At 36.5% G+C, this 22,787-nt stretch overlaps 2 non-coding genes across 2 annotated transcripts; one reads left to right on the top strand and one right to left on the bottom strand.

The window, feature by feature from the left end:
• Nucleotides 1-2,402: 2,402 nt before the first annotated feature.
• On the top strand, nucleotides 2,403-2,508 carry LOC145560922 (small nucleolar RNA R71). Its single transcript, XR_014093514.1, has one exon. It is a non-coding gene; the product is annotated as a small nucleolar RNA R71 (small nucleolar RNA).
• Nucleotides 2,509-9,985: 7,477 nt separating this feature from the next.
• LOC145560972 (small nucleolar RNA R71) lies at nucleotides 9,986-10,091 on the bottom strand. The gene has a single exon (XR_014093559.1). It is a non-coding gene; the product is annotated as a small nucleolar RNA R71 (small nucleolar RNA).
• Between the last annotated feature and the right edge of the window lie 12,696 nt (nucleotides 10,092-22,787).

The following is a 22,787-nucleotide window of genomic DNA, read 5'->3' as shown; positions in this document are numbered from 1 at the left end:
TAGCTAACAAGAGGAAGGAAATCAAACTCAAAATCAAACATCACATACAAACTCAAACCCAAACACAAACACAGCAACCACATCACAAAATCCAAAATCATAACCCTAAAACTCAACGAAATCGAAATCAAAACTCGTATTATCAGCTAAAAATACCCCAAAAAAACCCACAAAACACTAAATAACACCCAGAAAAATGCCATAAAAAACCCCCCAAAAAAATTCGAGATCTGAAATTATAATTCTTAACCAAAACAAAGGAAATTTAACATGAATAATTGAACCAAAACGCAAAGCTAAAGGACCCAGAAACACTAACCTCAAATTGTTGCTGTAATTTGCTAGAACTTCCTCGGGTTTTTTGGGGGCAAAATTAATCGATTTTTCCAGTCGAAAATTTCAGTCATTGCTCGAGTATGAGGCTAAGATTTTTAATTGAATTTTTTGGGGTTTCTAGGGTTCGAATTCCTATGGTTTTGAGTAGATTTTTTGCTCAAAATGGGGGAATTTTGGTGGGAAATGCTCAATTTTTCTGGGGTTTATAGGTTCGGATTTCTTAGGGTATTTGGTCCAAATTTTTGCTTGAAATTGCTCAATTTGCTGCCGATTATAGGTCTTCAACTTGATTGCGATTTTGGATGTTGAATTTGCTGAGGAATCGGTGTTTTTTTGGCCGAATTTGTTGGATTTAAGGGTCGAATTTGTGGGTGTTTTGGCTGTAGAAATTCACTGGAGTAGCAACTTGTTTTTTTCTTTTTGTTTAGTGAAGGTAGGTGTGAAAAGCGAAGGTCAAAATTCTGAAATAACCTAAATGCAAAAGATATATTTGCGTCACTTCATTATTAAAATGCGACACAAATAACAAAAACAAAATGTTGTACATTTTTCATATGCGTCGCTCATTTATTAAAAGAGTGACGCAATTTATTCACTCACTCATTTGCGTCACTTGTCAATAAATGAGTGACGCAAATAAGATTATTATATGAGTCGCTTCAATATATAAGAGCGACGCAAATAATAAAAATCTGCAATACAACAGTTATTTGCGTCGCTTCTTGATAAATATGCGACGCAAATAACTTTTCAGGATGGTAAAATTAAACATTTTCTTCGTTCTTTCTAATGAGTGACGCAAATATAGCGACGCAAATGTACGTTTTTCTACTAGTGTCCTCTTGCACTCTCTCAACACTCTTCTTTTTCTCATGGACTTCCTCTTTGCTCACACTCTTTGATACATCTTTCTCTTTTTCCTCACTTGAATCACAATCACTCTTCCTCTCATCCTCATCACTATTCCTAGAAACTCTCTCTTCAAGCAATTTTCAACTCCTTGTGGTGATAGAATAAACGGGTTTCTTAGGATCAACTCCTTGAGAGGGTAGTGAAGAAAGGATAGCACAATCTTTCAAAGTGTTGGTTAGTTGAGTGATTTGGGTTTCAAGAATCTTGTTGTGTGGCATTATCTCATTGAACTTCTTATCACTCACCGACATGTAGATGTTCAAAATCTTGGTTTGGTTCTCAATGATCTCCTCTATGGTAGTATTGGAAGATGGGGGTTGAGCATAATAATTATCCCCATTTCCTTGAGGTCTTGGAGAAAATCCAGTTGGGGGTCCCCTTTGGTTGTTGTTTTGAAAATTTCCCCTATTTTGATTGTTCAAATTACCTCAGCCTTGATTGTTACCAAAATTTTGGTGCTGGCCACCAAAGCAATGAGATTGGCCTTGATTTCCATACCCTTGGTTTTGGTTTAGATTACTATAACCTTGGTTAATATAGTTACCTCGAAAACCTTGATTTCCTTGGTTCCTATAACCACCATTGTTGTAGTTATCAAAACTCCTTTGTTGGTGAGAATTCCTATTCCCCAAATTCATTGGACCATCAAATCTTTGTCCATTGTTATTATTAGAAACAAAAGTCACTTGCTCAACATCATCACAATTCTCGAAAGAATTTGGACAATTTGAATAATCATGGTCATAAGACCCACAATCATCACAAAAGACACAACCACTTGGCATATTACTCGAAGTAAAAGGAGGAGTGGAGTTAAAAGGTGTACCTCTCCCTTTTATGTGGGACGGAAAACTTGGTGCAATCAAAGACTCTTTAATCAATTTCATCTCCTTTCCCTAGTTTGAGATTTAGGAAGACAAGTTATTGATTGCATTAAGATGATCAACCGATTAAAATGTAGAGCCACTCTTGCTTACGGACTCTCTCTCTCTCCCTCTTGCCAATCCATGTAGTGACGAACTACATCCTCAATTATATCTACAACCTCTTCTTCGGCCTTGTTCATAATCGGGCCTCCGGCTCTGGCATCAAGACACGACTTCCCTTGGGGGCTTAATCCTCCATTGAAAATTTATATGATTTGATAGGTTAGAATTCCATGATGAGGTCATTCTCGTTGATACTCCTTGTATCTTTCCCAAGCCTCATACAAACTCTCACTAGGCTTTTGCTAGAAACTTTGGATCAGATTTCTTGCCTCGGCGGTCTTCTTTTGAGGATATAAGCGAGAAAGAAGCTCATTAGTAACCTCATCCAAAGTTCTCAAAGAATTAGGTTTCACTTCCTTGTCCAACCATTCCAAATCCCTTCCGATTAGAGAAAACGGAAATAGTTTGAGCCTTATGAACTCTTGAGAAACCCCATTGACCTTGATGATTACAATACTTCTCGAACTCTTTGAGATGGTTTAGTTGGCTTTCATGCTTAGCTCAACTAAATTGCCTTCATTCAATCATCGTTATCATTGTCGGCCTTATCTCAAACTCAAAGCAAATGTCAATAGCACGGCTACAAATGTAGCCTAAAGAGAAAAATCTTTTTGTATTTTTGAAATTAAGTGAAATAGACTCAACAACAATAGCAAACAACTACGCCCTTCCCCGGAAACGGCGCCATTTTCAATCAAGGGCAGAGACTAGGTCGTTGAAAACTAATCTACCCTTGGTCAAAACAAAATTTGTAATCTCTCAACACACCCTTATACCTAGCATAGGAGTAAGTCGAGGGTCGAACCACTAGGAATGGGAGATGAATGCTAATGCTAAAGCTAGGTTATCTCGAAGTAATGAAGTAAGGTGTGTATATTCCAAACAATCAAACAATCAAGAAGAAACAAATAATATCAAGCACTAGGGTTAGGATCCGCATATACTCGGAGTGGATCACTAATACAAACAAGGCCTTAGAGAACTGTTATAATAGGCTTTATAGATCACCTTAGGGGCGTTCTTCTGCTAAGCGATGTATAAAGTATAGCGATGTTATAATAGGCGTTTTATATAATCACATATAGAGAACGGTTGTTAGTCTCAATCGTTCTCTTTTCCTTCTTAAATCCATACCCTAAGGAATGAAAAAAGAATTGTTTAGGCCACTTAACCGATCTATATTGCATTACAATAGAAAACGGTTAAGTTAGATAACAGTTCTCTAATGTGTTTTTTTAAAAATACCCAGCCATATGTATTTCGAATTACCCGTGTACGTATTTTATATTGTAATATTCATGTATTTTAATAATCTATATTATTTTTGTATTTCACTTTAGACCTGTATCTGTTGTATTCCTATTTTTTATCTTGTACATTTATCCTGTTAGAAAATTTTAACATTTCCTATGTAAAAATAAATTCATGATCTTGTATACATGCAATATAAATTTCTGTATAATAAAATTAACAAAAATATTTCCAGATACGACGAAAGCCATCAAAATATACTTCATATATATAATTTAAAACATCCAACCACAATTAAATTAAATCATCCATACAAAATTTGTTATATAAAATAAATACCTGAGTTTAATATCAAAACACCTTTCTAGTTAATGTTGATTTTAAAAAAATAATGCTTAGATATACCAATACCATATTGATCTACAATTCACATAGGGATGACAACTTAGTTAGCAAATCTCTCTTTGGCTCAGATTTTGCTAACAATCTTCAAGGCTAACTTCATTGGTATCAAATGATCAGCACCTTCCAGTAGAAAATCATTAAGCAAACTAGCTATCGATTCCAACAAGAACATTCACATTTTCTAAACAACCTAAACAACAGCATTATAAGAAAGGGAAACAAAAATTTTTATACTGGCATTTTTTTAATTTGGCAAAGCATATGATGATCTAAGGAAATACTGGTTTTCTATATAAATGAAATGTTGAGCAGATCTGATTGCTTTAATGTATGTTGTTTGGATGCTCTTGTCTATCACCAAATTCTTCGCACAAACCAGGTTCTGTAAAGAATACAGGTACATTGAGTCCAAATTGGCTTCATTATCGAAAATACATACCTAACAGTACAGTTAGTGCAAAAGCAAAACATCGTGTCAACAGACCTGAGACTCAGCCTCCTGAACATCCTTTGGAAATCCTTGTACAGAACCTGAATCTATAGACCAAACAACCTACATCAACACAGTTTTAGATAAGAGGTTAAAATTAGTAGCACTTCTAGGTACTACTTCCATTCTTCTAAATGTTGGTTGAATTTAACTTATATGAAAGGAAAAGCTAGATAAAGAAAAGAGTATGAAAAAGATACATACGGAGTACTTTATAAATGGTTGTTATTCTGCAATGTCACCATGTCTTTCATTAGATGACTTAGCAAAAGTGCCTGTGAACTGTTCAGAGATGGATAAGTTGACGTTATAGTTTCAAAAGTAGGATGCATATATAATCAACAAATATTACTAGTGTTATGGAAGGAGGGGCACTAACGTATCAAGTTCAACTCTTCACAATCAACCAACAAGAAATTTTCCTTTAATCAACTTTGCCACCTTATTATTATTATAAATTCACTTCCATAGGATTCTGATTTCCTACTCTTCTCTTTTCACAATCAGCTACCCAAAATCCACAAACACCATGACTACTCTTATACATCACTAGAATTAGATTAAATCATCACTGAATTTCAATCACAGCATCTCATAACCAACCCTTTTATGAAAGAAAAGCAAAGCAAATCATTTTTTCTAAAATAATTTGCAAATTAAAGTATTTAAAATTAATAAATAAATTTCCCCTACCCATCTTTCTTTATCTAATTAAGGTTCTATATTTGACCTAGGTAAGAATAATTTGGCGAAAATAATTTTGATTAATACTGAAATTTCTTGTAATTCAAATAAATTAAGTGTAATTTAATTGAAATATTATTGAATTATTTGCGTTTATAAGAATCGATTGAATTATTTCCCAAAAACTAAAATGGTGAGTTTTTTTTTAATCCACCAAAAATTCGATCGAAATTACTGTAATGGATGAAAAATATGAATTCACTACGGCTGAATTGAAAAATTCGATTGATTAATACAACTAGATTGACAAACTCATCTGAATCAAGAAAAATTTGAATGAATTACCTTGAAAGTGCTATGGTGGTACAGCGGAGCGGAGCGGTGCAGTGCGGTGAAGTAGACGTTCAATAGTTTGGCGGTGGGATGACGGTGGGGCGGTGGGATGACGGTGGGGCGGTGGAACGACGGTGGGGAGATGGGGCGACGGTGGGCTGGTAGGGCGACGAAGCAGTTATTGGTGAATTGAGCAACATGAGGTTTCACTTTTCATCGTTTTTTTGAAGTAGTAAGTAGTTGACAGTTTGATGCTCTAGTGAATAGTGATAGTGCAATATAAAAGTGTTTCAATTATGTTAGGCCGCCTTTGAATATTTAGGGTAATTCTAAATATCCCAATGGTCCGCATAAATCACTACGTGAAAAAATGAAATTGGCACCGGTTTAAACCCGGCCTAAGGCACCGGTTTGAACCGGTGCCAATGTGAGGGGTGCCAAAAAGTGATTTAAAAAGGCACCGGTTCAAACCGGTGCCAAAACTCAGAATTGGCACCTGTTAACCGGTGCCTAAAATGGCCAAAAAAAATTATTTGCTTGTTTTTGGCACCGATTAACCGGTGCCAAAAGTGCCCAAAAAATATAATTTTTTTTTTTTTGTCTTTTTTTACTTAAAAATTAACAGGAAATAATATTAATAACAAAATAAATACAATAATCACATTCATCAAATAAATTAATAATGACATATGTGTATATATATATTCATCAAATTACAGAAAAAAAAATTGATATTACATTACATTAATACATTATATTACAATTTCAGAAAAAAAAAATTACATTACAACATCGAATTAAAACACCAAAATCTACATCATCTTGATATTTGAATCCTTTTTCTGTGTGGAGTGTAAAACCTGTATCAAATTTGGACACCAAAATTAATAAAAATCCTCAATAAACTACAATCTGAAATTTTTAAACATTGTAGAACAATAAAAAAAAAAAAAAAAAAAAATTAAAAAACAATTGCAACCAAATTAAAGCAAAAACAATGCAAAAAATCTAGTAATATGGAACCAATAAAAATAGTGTTCGGCTATTAAAAAAAAAAATTCCTCAAATTAAACCCACAACCACCGGCAACCAAATGAAACCACAACCACCGGCAACAAAATTAAACATAAAACGCAAAGCTTCGAATTCCACCAAAAATCTTCGAATTCCACCAAAAATCTCAAAAAAAAAAATGTGAGAAAAAAAGAGAATTTACCTCGAATTACACCAAAAACCCCCGAAATTAGCTTAAATTTGGGTTATAAAGGTCAAATTCGACCATGAAAACTCCAGATCTAGGGTTTTCATGGTCGAATTTGACCTGAAAACCTTTAATTTCATCACGAGGGGGAGAGAAAGTGCGAAAACAATGAGGCAATCGCTGGTGGTGGTGATGATGCATGTAACAGTGGTGGTAAAAATGGCCGAAAAAAATGAGGAAATCGAACTTTTTGGTGGTGATGTTACGGTGGTGGTGGGGCTTTGCGGTGTTGTAGTTGTTGTTGTTGTTGCGGTGTTGTTGTTGTTGTAGAGAAAGAAAAGAGATTGGGAAGGAGAGCTAGAGGAGAGAGAAGGGAGAGCAGAAATCCGAGCTGAGAAGGGCGAGGAGAGAGTGAGGAGGCGGAAAGAGAAGGAGAGCAAGGTTTAGATTTAGGGTTTTAATTATTTAAAGGGAGGCGGAGTGATGAGGCGGTTTTTTTTTTTTATTAATTAAAAGGTCCGGTTCACTTAGGCACCGGTTCAAACCGGTGGCCTTTATGTTTTTGGCACCGGTTTAAAGTGAACCGGTGCCTTTTAGTCTGGTTTAGCTTCCCACCAATTTTGTAGGCCATTTTTGGAACCGGTTTGGACTTAACCGGTGCCAATTAGGGGGTGCCTTTTTGATATTTTCTACTAGTGAATATCCCTCCAATTTTTTTAAAAAAAATTAGAATAAAAAAAAATACAAAACGGTTGTCAAGATGACAGTTCTCTATCATCTAAAATGAATAACTATTTGTTTTTTATTATTTGAGTAAAAAAATAGAGAACGGTTAATTATTCTAACCGTTCTATATTTAATAACTCATAAAACGCCTCTTGCACAAATGCGTTCTATATTCCTCTAGAGAACGCCTATCTTTGATAACCGTTTTATATTTTTTGATCTGTAATCTATTTTTTGTGGTAGTGGATATAGCTAATTTGGATTGGAGATGTCTAAGTAAAGTGTTGCGAGGGAAAATAAATTAAGCAATCAAGAGAGTATGGTAAGCTAATCTCCTAGAGGTCGAGCTAGTGTCAACTACGAGAGACTCTACCTAGGAACCTTGCAAACTGATGAGTGTCATTTATAGAACTCATTTGGTTCTTTTTAGGGTGAATTTCATGTTATTCTATAGCTATTTTACTTAGCTTTTCCTTGATTTTACTCTTGATTTCTTTTAGTTTGCATTTTCTTAGTTGGATTTCTTTCTTTATGCATTTCTTGGTTTATTTTGTTATTTTCACTTTTATTTGCTTGTTTTCCTTTATTTTTTCAGCTTAAGGTCATTATCCAAGTTTCCCAAGGCCTCTTTCCAAGTTCGGCATTGATTAGGATGTCTAGTGCTCTCCATTTGAAGCTTAAGCATAGAGAAGTGCAAGTTCCTAAGTCCTTGAGCTGTGCATTCAAGCCGTGGGCGCATGATTTCTAGTTTTGAACCCGCAAACATGGAGCTTAGAAACTACAAGGTCCCGTGTTTATCAAGATCATTAAGTGGAATGCAAGAGAAGCATCGGAATAATGGGGAAGAAGGTTGCCCTGCTCCCAGGCTTGGGCGCGCCTATCTGGGTCCCTGTTCCGTACCTAGATTTGCGCGGTCGCGATCTCCCTTATGGTTGGCCGCGCCTGTATGCGTTTATTTAGGGACGATTTAACTAACTTGTCTTAGTTAGTTTTACTATATATAAATTTTCTTTCAATTTTTAGAGAAGAATGATTAGAGAAGAAAATTAGGGAATTAATTCAGAAATTAGAATTAGAATTTTAGAGAGAGAAACTCTAGATTTTAGAGAGAGAAGTTTGTGATTGTTGATTGATGATTGATGATTGTTAATTCTAGCATTTCCTCCATTGAATTGAAGCAAGTTTGTAAGAATTTCTTTTACTTTAATGTAATTTTTAGCTTATCATTTCAATTGCTTTGTTGATTGTTCAAGTTTTAATTGAATTTGTGTTTGAATTGGTTTTATTGATATGATGATGATGAAATTGTTGATTATCATAGTTTTGATCTTAATTTCAATGGATTGTGAGTAGTTCTCTTGCTAGGGGAATAGTGAAGTATGTATGAGTGATGGATTGATGTTAATTGGGGGAAATTGATGTAGTTGATGTTGTGATTAAATTGGTTGATTGATTAAGTGCATAAGTGTGATTAATTGAAGAGTAGCTAAGTTTGATTGTTACACTATAATGCATTGTAAGCTTGCATTGATACGGAATATTGATTTGTGGCTTGCTTTTGTCGATTGAGTAGGTTTGCAAGGTTCCTAGTTAGAGTCTCTCGTAGTTGGCGCTAGCTTGACCTCTAGGAGATTAATTAGCCTACCTTACTCTATTGATTTCTTAGTTGATTTTCCCTCGCAACACTTGACTTAGACATCTCCAATCCCAATTAGTTATGTCCTTTCCGAGTACATGCAGATGCTAACCCTTGTGCTTGTTAAATTTGATTTCATTTCGATTGTTTGATTGTTTTGAATACATACACCTCACTTTATCGCTTCGAAATAGCTTAGCTTTGACTTTAGCATTCATTTCCCATTCCTAATGGTTCGACCCTCGACTCACTCTATGCTTTGTGCAGGGGTGTGTTAAGAGATTATAAATTTTGTTTTGATAAGGGGTAGATTAGTTTTTAACGACCTAGTCTCGCCCTCGATCAAAAATGGTGTCGTTGCCGGGGAATGGCGTAGATGATTGCTATTGTTGTTGAGTCTATTTCACCTTAATTTCAAAATTACAAAAAGATTTTTCTCTTTAGGCTACATTTGTAGCCGTGCTATTGATATTTGCTTTGAGTTTTTGTATGCGTAGGATAAGAGGAAGGAATTTAGTGCCATTTGATCCGTAAATCCAGAGAACAATAATAGGATAAGGGTTGCTAATCGTTCTTTGAGTCCAAGATCTCCAAGAGAAGAAATTCACCAAGAAAGAGAAGAGGAGGATCAAGTAAGCATGGGAGATAATCCAAGAGTTGCTTTGAAGGAGTTGGGAACTGCCGGTGCATATAGGTTTGAAAGTGGGATCGCATTGCCAACAACATCGGCAAATGACTTTGAAATAAGACCGACCATGATCACTTTCATTGAAAGGATACAATTTAGTGGGGCTAAGTTGAGAGTCCGCTAAACCATCTCAAAGAGCTTGAGAAGTATTGCAACACTATTAAACTGAATGGTGTTTCTCAAGAGTTTATTCGTCTCAAGTTATTCCCTTTCTCTCTCATAGGTCGAGCTTTGGAATGGTTAAACAAGGAGGTCAAGCCAAATTCTCTTAGAACATGGGATGAAGTTACCAAGAAATTCTTGTCTAGGTTCTACCCCCAAAAGAAAACGGCGGAGGCAAGGTCTTTGATCCAAAGTTTCAAACAAAAACCTAGTGAGAGCTTGTACGAAGCTTGGGAAAGGTATAAGGAGTATCAAAGAGAATGTCCCCATCATGGCATCCCAACATATCAAATCATTCAAATTTTCTATGGAGGGTTGAGTCCTCAAGGCAAATCGTGTCTAGATGCGGGAGCCGGAGGCCCAATCATGAACAAAACCGAAGATGAGGTTGTGGACATTATAGAAGATGTGGTGCGCCATTATATGGATTGGAAAGAAGGAGAAAAGAGAGTCTTCAAGTAAGAATGGATCAACGGTTTACTCGGTTAATCACCTTAATGCCATCAACAATCTATCCTCTCAAATTGCAAGTTTGGGAAAGGAGATGACAACAATTAAGGCCAAGCTTGAGAGTGCAACTTCCAATGCACAAGGTCATCCCTCCCACATTTAAGGGAGAGGTACATCTTCTAACTCTACTCCACTTTCAACTTCTATCAATATGCCCAGTGGATGCTTGTTTTGTGATAATTGAGGGTCTTATGACCATGATTCTTCCACTTGTTCAAATGGATTTGAAAATCTTGATGATGGTGAGAGTAATGAATGTGAACATGTGAATTTTGTCTCAAACAATAACAATGGTCAAAGGTTTAATGGACCAAGAAACTTTGGAAATTGAAATTCTCACCAACAAGGTGGATTTAATAACTATAACAATGGTAATTATAAGAACCAAGGAAACCAAGGTTTCCGAGACAACTATAATAACCAAGGTTATGGGAATCAAAACTAAGGCCAAGGGTATGGAAATTAAAGCCAATCTCAAGGCTTTGGTGGCCAAAACAAAAATTTTGGCAACAATCAAAATCGAGGCAATTCGAACAATCAAAATAGGGGGAATTTTCAAAACAACCAAAGGGGACCCCTACCCGAATTTGGTCCAAAATCTCAAGGTGTTGGTGAAAATTCCTATTCTCAATCTTCCAAGTACAATTTGGAGGAGATAATTAAAAATCAAACAAAAATCTTGAACACCTATATGGCGGTGAGCGATAAGAAATTTAATGAGATCATGACACGTAACAAAATGCTTGAGACACAAATCACCCAAATAGCAAACACTTTGAAAGATTGTGCTAGTCCTTTTACATTGCCTTCTCAAGGAGTTGATCCTAAGAAACCCGTTTATTCCATCACCACAAGGAGTGGAAGAGTTCTTGAATAGAGAGTTTCTAGGGATTGTGAGGAGGACAAGAAGAAAAGTGTTTCAAGTGAGCTAAATGAGGAAGATGTGTCAAATGATGTGAGCAAAGAAGAGAGCCATGAGAAAAAGAAGAGTGATGAGAGAAAGCAAGAGGAAGTGATAAAACCCGACCTCCCATATCCCCAAAAGTTTATGAGGAACAAATTAGATGAATAATTTGGGAGATATCTTGAAATGTTGAAGGAGGTCCATCTTTCTATCCTTCTTACCGAAGCCATGACCCAAATGCCTAGATATTCCAAGTTTCTTAAGGATATCTTGAGTGGCAAGAGAAATTGTAATGAGATAGATTCGGTGGAGCTTGGTGAGTGTTGTAGTGCTTTGATTCACAATGACCTCCCCAAGAAGATGAAAGATCCGGGTAATTTCTCCATTCCTTGAAAAATCAATAGTAAGTTGTTTGAGAATGATTTGTGTGATTTGGGTGCTAGTGTGAGCATAATGCCCTTCTCGGTCTTCAAGAATCTAAATCTAGGAGAACTTCTTCCTACCAACATGACATTGCAATTGGCTGATAGGTCCATAAAGTTTCCCAAGGGAAGAGTTGAGGATGTTCCCCTTAAGATAGGTGGTTTTATAATTCCCGTTGATTTTATTGTGCTTGAAATAGAAGAAGATGACCACATTCCTATTATGTTAGGGAGACCGTTCCTAGATACTTAGGGAGCCTTGATTGATGTTGAGGGAGGTCGTATTACCTTCAGAGTTGGTAACAAGAAAGAGAGCTTTGAGCTAAAACCAATGCATTAATCCTTATCCCTTGTGAAAGGAATCAAGAGTGATGATTCCCTTCGTTCTTTTGATAATGTGTATGTGATTGATTCTTCATCTAACAATGTTCATGATATTTTTTATGATGTGCTTGTGATTTTTGATTGCATGAAAGTTAGTGAAGATAAGAAGGAGCTTCCAAAGGCTATGAACGAAGAGGAGATGGACATTCCTCATTGGTTTGAGCTCTACCCTCGAGAGGAAGAGGAGGATTCCATGGAGGTAGATGGTGTGAAACCGTCTACAAAAAGAAACAAAATCAAGAAGAAAGCAAGAGCTTCGAGGAAGAAGAGAATGAGATTGAAGATGAGAAAAGAAAATATTGCTTTTAATGTGCAAGCAAGTGAAGTCTTGTCAAGCAACAACGAGAGATTACTTAAAAATGAAAGAGAAGTTGTTCTATCCGCTACCTTGTATAAGGTGGTGTTCTTTGACCCTCCGTGATTTGGAGGAAGGGTCGAGCTTTGGACCTTAAGCAAGCGCTTCCCGGGAGGCAACCCGGAGATTTCTAACCTTTTATTTTGATTTCTATTTTTCATAATTTTCTTTCTTTTAGTTTCTTTTCTTTTCTTTCACTTGTTTTTCTTTTGGATTTATAGGTTGAATTCTTGGAGTTAGATTACATCAAGTGAGAACGAGTAATGGAATGGTGTTTCGCGGTTTTTGATGTGTTTATATTCAATTTTATCAAAATTTTGAGGTAAAAGGGGTAAGAATTGTTAGAAAAGTAATTTGTGCTTAAGTTTGAAGAAATTTGAACTTGGTGAGTTTATCATGGTGCTACCATTATTTTAGGGGTGTTGAACCCACATTATTCACGTTTATAAACTGATCTTTATGATGGGGTCCAAAATCCTGGAATGATAATTATCGATGTACCCACGCATGAACGCACCAAGGAGAAAGGCAAGAGCAGCAGCAGCTGGCGCGGGCGCGCCTAGCCCATGCGCGGCCGCACACGACACTGGCGCGGGCGCGCTGCCAGGTCGCGCGGCCGCGCACCCCCCAGCTGTGCCTATCTCTTCTTTCTTCTTCTTTCTTTTCCCTCATTTCCCTCATTTCTCACGCACACAAACCCCTTCACCTTCATCAAAACCGCACCATACCCTACTCACATTTATAAAATTCACTCAAATTCCTCCAAATTTCCATTAAAATTCATCAAATCCTCTTACAATTCTTCCATTTTTAACAAATTCATACTACATTTCACCCACAACAACCACCATTCTCTCTCCTCCATTGTTTAAGCTAATTTGGGTATTTTCGTGTGGGTGGAAATTGTGGCTAAAGATTGCTCTAACTTGCTTCTTGTATGGTACCATCATCTACTCTTACTTTTAATTGTTTATTATACCATATAATTGCATGTTTTAGTTAGTTCATAGGTATGAATAGTAGTACTATGTATTTGGGTGGTTTTGATGTTTGAAATTGGATTTTGGTTGGTTATTTGTGATGTATGATGGTTGATTATTGCTTACATTGTGTTGTTTGTTGTTTGTGTAGCAAAAATGATCGTTATTGTTGAGAATTGTTGTGATCGGAATTTTGGTAGTGGTGTACCGTTGATAATGTTGAGATTTGGTTCTTGATTTCTTTGTGCTTGGTTTATGGTTTGAATGCATTTGGTGGCTTGAATTAGTGGTAATTGTGTGTATTTGGGATTGCTTAACTTTGGTAGTGAGTTGTTGCTTGTCGGTTTTGGTTAAGGAGTTCGATTGAAGCATTCAAGATTGTTGGTTGGAGTTTCTTGGGGTGATTGTGGTGTTTTGAGTTGCTATCCTTGAAAATCATCATGTCTAACACATCAAAAACCTTTTCAAGAAACGAAAAACCAATGAAGAACCCGCTCCTTCTGCCTCTACCTCACACAACGTCAACCTACCCCTATACCTAAACTTAGAATAACCGACCCAATCTAAAAAGATAGATACTCAAGGCTCAAAGGGAACCGTTCCCTCAAGCCTTCATGTCACTACTTTCAAGCGAATATGATTAAATTGGGAATCGATGAGGACTTGAGGGAGTTTCTTAACAACCTTCGCATGGGATCTTTTGTGAGCCGGAGCTTCCGTACATATGTTCAACCAACTTTGGAGTTCTTGGCCACGGTTGATCTTGTGGTGGTTGAGGGTGATATCTACCATGTCCGATTTTAACTCTTCAACATTCAATTTGATCAATCCTTAGAAGAGTTCAATGGGCTCTAGACTTTGATCCAAATTCTGATATTTTGGATCCCGAGCTCTTCTTCGACAATAAATATGATCAAAATTCGTGGTGGGACGATATTTCATGTTGTGGTGACTTTATGACCCGGTATGCCAACATTAGTAAGGTATACCGGCCATGTCTCCTGGTTCTTCATAGGCTATTGGGATATTCGGTATTCCCGAAGCAGGTATTGGGAAAGATGAGCCAATTGGAACTTCGGATTTTATGGGTGGCTACTCGTGTGGAGTACCGGGGTCGCCTAAACTTGGGGTACACTTTTGCAAGCTATTGCCAAAGGTTGCAAGATAGGGATTCCAGCGAGATCCCTTGTGGGAGCATGGTCACTAGGCTAGTGACCAACCTTGAGCTAAGGCATTATTTGCCATCTTGCACTCCGGTGGGGGATATTGATTCTCTCCACCTCGACGTCAAGCAATTGAAGCAAATCCATTTCTTAGCAAAGAGTGATGAGGACGAGGTATTTGATTAGCTAAGAGACAATGACCTTTGGTGCTATCTCCCTAACCCTTCCTTGACTTCTCTCCACCGAGAGAATGGAGCAAACGTTTGGCATGTCCCCATGAGTCACCGCCCGCCCTACTATGATGATGATTATGAGATAGGTGAAGAAGAAGAAGAAGAGCAACAACAACAACAACAACAACAACAACAACAACAACAACAACAACAACAACAACAACAACAACAACAACAACAACAACAACAACAACAACAACAACAACAATAACAACATCAAGAGCAACATCACTAATATGCTAGCTCCGACTTGGATGCCTTTAGTGATCAAATGAAGGGCATGCAAATCCGGTTGGAGGTCATGTATGATCAAGATTTTGAGGCCCTCTATACTCATATGAGAGGAATTTCGGAGATGCAACAAGGTATGTTTCTCCAACAACAACATTTGTATGATGCGGGTGTTAACCGGGGAGAAATCACTCCCCCGGTTAACTACTCTTACTTTCCACCCTAATATGGTCCTATACCATCTTTTGGGGGTGATAGGGTACCTACGTACCCAAATTGGCAAGGACCCCCGGGGTCCAACACCAAGACTCGCTCATTCCCCGATGAGCACAGTAACTACGATTACCGTGTTCCCGGTGGGAGCGACTATAGGGGTGATCCTAACTACTCCTATGTACACCCCAATCACCCACTACCGCTCGCCTTGACCGAGCAATTCACTCCCCTTGCCCCTTGGAAATAAGATAACTTTAGGGGGCATTATGGTTGGCCACCCGGTTACACCGGGGGATGGGATTCTCATGGTCCCCCATCCGGGTTTTCCTATGATGGGGATAACAATGATGGCTCCGGGCCGAGTGGTAGTGGTAGCTAGTTCCGTCATTTTTGTGCCATGTGCCTCCATCCCTTGTCTTACGTGTGCTTGCTTTGTATTGTTGGGATGTTGAGATGTATCTATGATTAGCTTGGGGGAACTTTACCTTTTCTTAGAGGTTTTGTCTCGGTGGCCAATTTGTTGTTGAAACTAACCTTGTTTCTCTTGTGTCTTTCCATGATGATCTCTTTCTTGATTCTACTTTGATGATGTTTGCTCATTCTTGATCTTGTTGTTGTTGTGATGATGATGTGTGACTTTCTCCCTTCAATCCAAACCCCTAATATCCAAATCCCATGAATCCAAACCCTTGAATCCAAATTTTGTAGTTTAGCATTTTGTTGTTTAGTTAGATGTTTAGTTAGTTCTTTAGCTCTTATTTTCTTATTTTTGTTTTCTTGATAGTTTAGTTTTGCTTATTTTTGCATTTTTATTTTCTTTCCTTTTTGTTTTGTTTTCTTTTCTTTTTTTTTTTTTTTTTTTTTTTGAAGTTACTAACTGTTTTCTTTGTCCATAGTTCTCTTTTCTATTTTTGTTCTCACATGGCTTTGATGATGATGCTTTGTCTCTTGGAGCTTCATGAGGTGGTTGATTCTTCACCTTACTATTTTAGCATTACTTGGAAGCCGGTGAAATCTTTCTTATTTTTCTTTATTCTCTTTTATTTTCTTGGATGCATAGTTTAGGATTTGTTTTAGGAAAAGTTGAATGGTTCGAGGATAGATGCTTTTAACACCTAGTATGTTTGGGATCATTGGCAATGTTGTCATTTGATCACTTGTTTGTCGTTTGAGAATTACATGTTCTACTTGCATATTCGTTCCAGTCTTTATTTTCCTTCTTTTCTTTTATCTATGTTTTTCTTTTCTCTTTTCTTTTTTTTTTATTTTTCTTTCTTTTTATATTTGGATTTTGTTATATTTTGAGGCTTTATTTGTCACCTTTTTGTTTTTCTTTTTGAATTGGATTATATACTACTGATTTTTACTTTTGAATGAATATCTTCCTAAATGGTATAGGTATGCACGGTTTGAGAATATGCTTTATTTGTCGTTATCTAATCCGTCCTTGGTCAAACTAAATTTATAAACACTTAATAAACCTTATACAAGTATACGGTAAGTCAAGGGTCGAACCCAAAGGAATGAGTAGGAACTATGCTATAGTTTATTGTCAAGCTAAATCGAAGAACATTAATGGTGGTGGTTGGTAACTAAAATATTAAGAAGATAGACAAATCAAGGAATTCAATTAATATGCTAAACACTAGGGATATAGGTTCCACATGCAAGCTCAATGATTATGCTAATTGATAGATCACTCAATTGATTCAAACATTACAAGGGACAAACAATAGTAGCAATCAAAGGAATCCAAAAGTTATCTCCTATAAGCCAAGCTAGGGATCACTATGAATGGCTAACAAGGAAAATCACAATCAAATTCAATCAATTAAAGCAATTCTCAAATCAAGGGTTCATATCATTGAAATTTGCAATGCAATCTAAATTAATCTTATAGGTTGATCACTCCTAGTCTAATAAATCACATGCACAACTATGTCAACCAATTTAATTGCAACAATTCAATCAATCAATGATCATCAACTGGCTAAAATCATCAATCAAGCATGCTTCCCCTTCTCCCTAGCATTTAATCTACTCACTAATCATGGTGAAATTGAAAGACAAAACAAATTCAATCACTAACATATTCATTTCAAGCTTAATCAAAAGGAAAATCAATCAATCAACAAATTCTCAAACCTAAATCAAAATCCAAATCAAACATTCAAGTATTAATGAAAATTGCGATAGAAGTAAATTCAAAGGAAAGAAATCTCACAAACTTTCAAAAATATTAAGAAGAAATCCAAACTTGATTGAAGCAATGTTGTAATACAAATCAAAATCCAAGAATTTCAATCTCTACTTTCTCTCTAACTTCTCTCTAGTTTCTCTCTCTAAAAACTAAGCAAATAAAAGATTATCTAAAAGTTACCCTTCAAAAGTAATTACAATAGACAAAGAAGAAAAACTGATGGGCCGCTCCCTCTCCTAGAACAACCCGCAAGCGCGGAGAAACGAGTACGGAAACCATAATTAACTCCACGGGCAATCTGGGCAACACCCGCGCTCGCGGGTACTGTTTTTCGCGCCCGCAGCTAAGGGCACGAAAGATGCCCTGCTTCCAAGTGTAAACAGGGGGTCACGGTCTCTCCTAAAGAAGCAGCCTCTCCAGAACCTCCTCACCCGCGGCTAGACCGCGGCTAGGGCGCGGAGAGTTCCAGCCAAAAATCCTCAATTTGTTGTACTTTATCCACGTCCGCGGCCCTTTAGACCCGCACCCGCGGCATTTGGAATGTTGAGCGCCCTCTACGTACCCTCTCCAAGCCCTCTCTAAGGAGCTTGCTTCTTCTTTGCTTAGCCCTTTTTGCTCTTCTTAATCCCTTTGCAAAGCGAACTCCTTAAGCACCTACAAAAGTAACAAAAGAGATAAAATAGAAGAGAAAAATAGCCATATAAAAGGGAAACACAAAGAAAACCACATAAAGGAAAGTAAAACACGAAGAAAGAAGAAATAGAGAAACTAAAGGAGAAAAGACCTAAATGATAAAAGAAAACTATGAAAAATAGGGTGAAAACATCCTAAAAGACTACCCTATGAGTGCCATAAATGACACTCATCAGAGGCATATTTTATTTATCCATTTATGAGGTCTCTGGTTAAGGACAAGCAAAGGTTTGTCTTGGGGGAGTTTGACATGTCTATTTTATATAGTGATTTACCCCCATCCCTTGGTCATAATTGGTCTTGTTTTTGGCTCTTTAGAGCCACTTTTATTACTAATTTGTGTTTTTTAGTGTTTTCGTAGTTTTGATTGAGTTTTGTAGGGAATTGCACATTTGGAGCATTTTCCCGGGATTATATGGAGCAACTACAAGCATTGGAGGAGCACAACCACTTTTCGTAGCCCAAGGCCGGTTAGAGTCATCGAACCGATTATTAAGGGCTCCACGTATGAGATACCAAGGCATTGCACACCATGTATTAAAGCCCTAAAGAGGAAATTTAGATTAGGCCGAAGAATCGGAGCCCAATCGAAGTCCAAGAGTAGCCAAAGTAACCTTTCCCAGTCAAGGTTCCCTCGTCATGAGGCGCGCATGGCCGGGCGTGGCGGAAGAAGAAGAATAGCAAACTTCTCTCTATCTCGCACCCGACCGGGTGCGAGAGAAGCTTTACGATTAGAAAAAGGCACGTTCAACTGGGCGGTGCCTCGCCCGACCGGGCGCATGTTTCTGGAGGAAGATGAAGCGCCGTTTTAGTTTGTTTAAGCTTTGGATTTTTAGTTTAATATAAATATGTTTTTTTCAGCAAGTTTAGCACTTCTTAGACCTCTTCTCTTAGCTTTTGTCTCACTACTTAGTTTTAAGATTAAACTTCACTCATTGTTTTTCTCTCTCTACAACTCTACAACCTTGTTCTTAATTCAGTCCATTATTTCCGTTAACTTTGGTAATGATTTCTTCTCTATTATTTTAATTAATTGAATCTCTTTATTTCATCATGTCTTCTTTATTTGCTTTAATTAGTTTAGATTTAATTATGTTTGAGTAGTTTCTTTTTAGGGTTTAGGGGGATCCATGAATAATATGAAGTGGTAATTTATTGTTGTTGTTTATCAATGATAGATTAATTTCTTATTGATTGATTTAAGGAAATTTTGCAAAAATATCACCTTTTATAAGCAATTTTTTGCAAGAAACCACCTTTTAAATATAAATATATATATATATATATATATATATATATATATATATATATATATATATATATATATATATATATATATATATATATATATATATATATATATATATATTTATATATATATATATATATATATATATATATATATATATATATATATATATACACATATATATATATATATATATTTGCAATGACACACCTTGATCAATTTTTTTTTTTTTTTTTTGCAATGAGACACCTTTGGCCGGAAAAAAGGGTTTGACCCTATTTTTCGGTGATGACCACACCACATGTGAGGCATGTGACCTCTTAAAACCACTCTCCAAGTACGCCAACCACCAGAACGACACCAAAACCGACTTAACCACCCATCAAAACCACTCTATTTGGTGGCATTTTGGTGGGTAATGTAGTTCGAGAGTGGCTTTAAGAGGTTATGTGCCTTGCACGTGGTCGGGTCAACACCTAAAACAAGGTCAAACCCTCTTTTCCGACCAAAGTTGTCGCATTGAAAATAAAAATTTAATTTAAGTTGTGTCATTGCAAAAAAAAATTTATAAGGTGGTTTCTTGCAAAAACTACTTATAAAAGGTGTTTTTTGCAAAATTTCCTTGATTTAATGCTCTGCAATTAGACTTGCGCAGGTCTATTATGTATGAGTTTAGCTATATTGAATCGAGATTTGAGAGATGAGAAATGATGTTTAGGATTATTTTCAATAGGCAGGTTAATTTATAAATGGTTAAGTCAAGATTCGAGAGATGCGATTTAATACCAGTAAACTAATTCTGTTATTGTAATACGTAGCGGAAGCCCTTTATGATCTCTGATTAATTGATGCATTGATGACTGATTATTTTGTTTTACCCTAGAGTATTATTTATTGGTGAACCTATGCCCTACGTCTTTTATTCATTAATTTCTCTCTACCTTTAATCTTATTAGTTTAGTTCCCATTCAATACTAATAATTGGTTACATAATAATTTAGATTGCTATAATTAATTAGGAATAGAAAGACTTATTTCCCTAGGGATTCGACCCTACTTCCCTATCTACTTTAGTTAGAGGATTTAGGTAATACTTTAGATTAGGTGATACGACTTTAGCATGTCACAACCGGCCACTGAGCATCTAGTTATTTCAGACAATCGGCCTTGAACCTTTTTCTAGGTGGCCTAATGACTTATTATGTTTGAGAATTAGCCCTTAAATTCTCACCATTACGCTCGAAAAGAGCAGGCGAACAAAATTTTTTATCTGCTCTCGCCCGCCTGCTTTGCTTCATTTGCAAATATAGATGGCCTTACAGCCTTCAGGTATAGCAGGCGAACATGTGTGGGCCGCCTGCCCCACATAAACATGTGTAAAGGGCATACTTAACCCTCATTAGTTACTAATCCAGACAGCTATGAGTGAATCAATTAGGCTACTCAGTCTAGGTCGTCTGTGTACATTGAAAGAAATCACTTTATTTAAGTTATACTCGATGCATTAATACCACCCGAATGTTTTTCGAACAGGCGGACCTCCTACTCCCAAGCGGAGTAGTTATTATATAATTATACACCCATCCGTCCATCCCATTGGGAATACTTTGTTTATATTAATAATTTAACGTCGTAATCTAGTTAAGGGTATTATGCAAATTCCGAATGTGTTATTAGGCACAGCCTCACTCAAAGTCCGCATGTATTCCCTTTAGATTACTTTCGTCAGATGACTATGAGTTAACCAATTTGATCGTTCAATCTTTGTCGTCTGTATGTGGTTGTAGAGCCACTATGTCACCTAGACGGGAGTTACTCTCCGCGAAGATTCCACCCGGATGGGCGTCGTCGAACGCCTTAGTCATGTTGGAGAAGACGAATTATAAAATTTAATATCATCTAGCCATAGGCCTCATGTCTTGTAGACATTTGTTTAGCAACTGAGTTATTAACTTATTTATCATCCAGCTTATGGCCTTATTTGATTTAGTTATTAGCAATGTTCGTCTGTACCTTGTACAGGTGGTACATAGAAAGTTATGCATGTATACCAATAAACAATAATAGTGAAAACAATAAGAACTTTTTCCATAATAAATTTTTATTTACAAAAATTTTCAAACCCTAAGAAGTAGTAACTTTTTCAAGTTGTCTACATTCAAAGTTCTAGTCAGTCTCCTGTTGTCTGGAGTATCTAGATGTAAGGAGGGTGTTCCCATCGTATGGGATCATTGACTTTACACTTTCTAGATTGTATTAGGATTTAAATTCCTGACTGTTTGGGAAACCTTGAATTAGAAATGATATTCTCATCACGTTTTTTGTAAGAAATAAGTAGGAGTCGCCAATGAGTTTTAGGAAAACTCATAAACCTCGTTTATGCCTTTCTCCCAAGTAGAGTTCAAGGGATAATTAGCACGAATCGTAAGTTTACCTATTCCCAAATTAGTCTACATAAACCCGAAATGAGTTTGGAGCGAGGGTACCAAAATAATGTTCCTTTTAGAGGGGAATCGCTATCTTTCAAGGGTTAATCCCCTATCTTGAACCCACGGTGATCATACACTAAAGTACGGTGGCGTCCAAAGGGAAAGAAGATAGAGCAAAAGAGTCGCCAACAAGTTTTTTTAGGAACTTGTAAACCGTTCACGAGGTGAAGGTTACACCCCTTAACGATCCAAGAGATCGTTAACTCCAATAGGTCTTGAACCATGACTGGTAGTTCGGGGATGAAGGTACAAATCCAACCTAAAAGAGATTGAACCTGCCCTAATAATAGGCCTCTACTTTATTCTGATCGTATTCATGTGCGCTTTCTAACTAACATACAATCAATAGGATTACCCCTAAACCTGTTTATCTATGTTGGTTGAATATTAATGCACAAATAAAACTATTATTGGTGATCACTTGAATTATAATCAAATTAACCCTAAACAAGGTTATTAATTATCTTATTAAGCGTGATTACAAGTACAAATTCCCTTTAAACATGCATAAAAAGTGTGATCAAGCAATAAAAATAAATATAATATCAAGCAACATAATAATAATCAAAATAATAACAATAATAAAATCGTTATCATAATAATAATCAGGTTAAAGCATAATAAAAATAGCAAGATCCTAGGTATGATACTAACGAGATTAATAACAAACCCTAGCATGTCACTAAATAATAAAAATCAAATATTTAGCCCTAACATGATACTAAAAATCATATATATTAGGAAGAATATAAAAGGCATCATAACAATCATACTTAGTATTAAAGTTACCCTAGACATGATACTAGGAATATCATAATAACAACCTAAACATGATTTCTACATCATAACATCAATAAAAACCATTAAAATACTTACTTTGATGCCTCATACCTCTTTCTAACAACAAAATACACGCGTTAGTAACTTCAAGGAAAATAATAATCA

The sequence above is a fragment of the Chenopodium album genome, chromosome 9 (assembly GCF_948465745.1).
Source record: "Chenopodium album chromosome 9, dcCheAlbu1.1, whole genome shotgun sequence".
Classification (NCBI taxonomy): domain Eukaryota; kingdom Viridiplantae; phylum Streptophyta; class Magnoliopsida; order Caryophyllales; family Amaranthaceae; genus Chenopodium; species Chenopodium album.
Note: the sequence above shows the minus strand (reverse complement) of the source record. Positions and strands in the feature narration are given on the sequence as shown.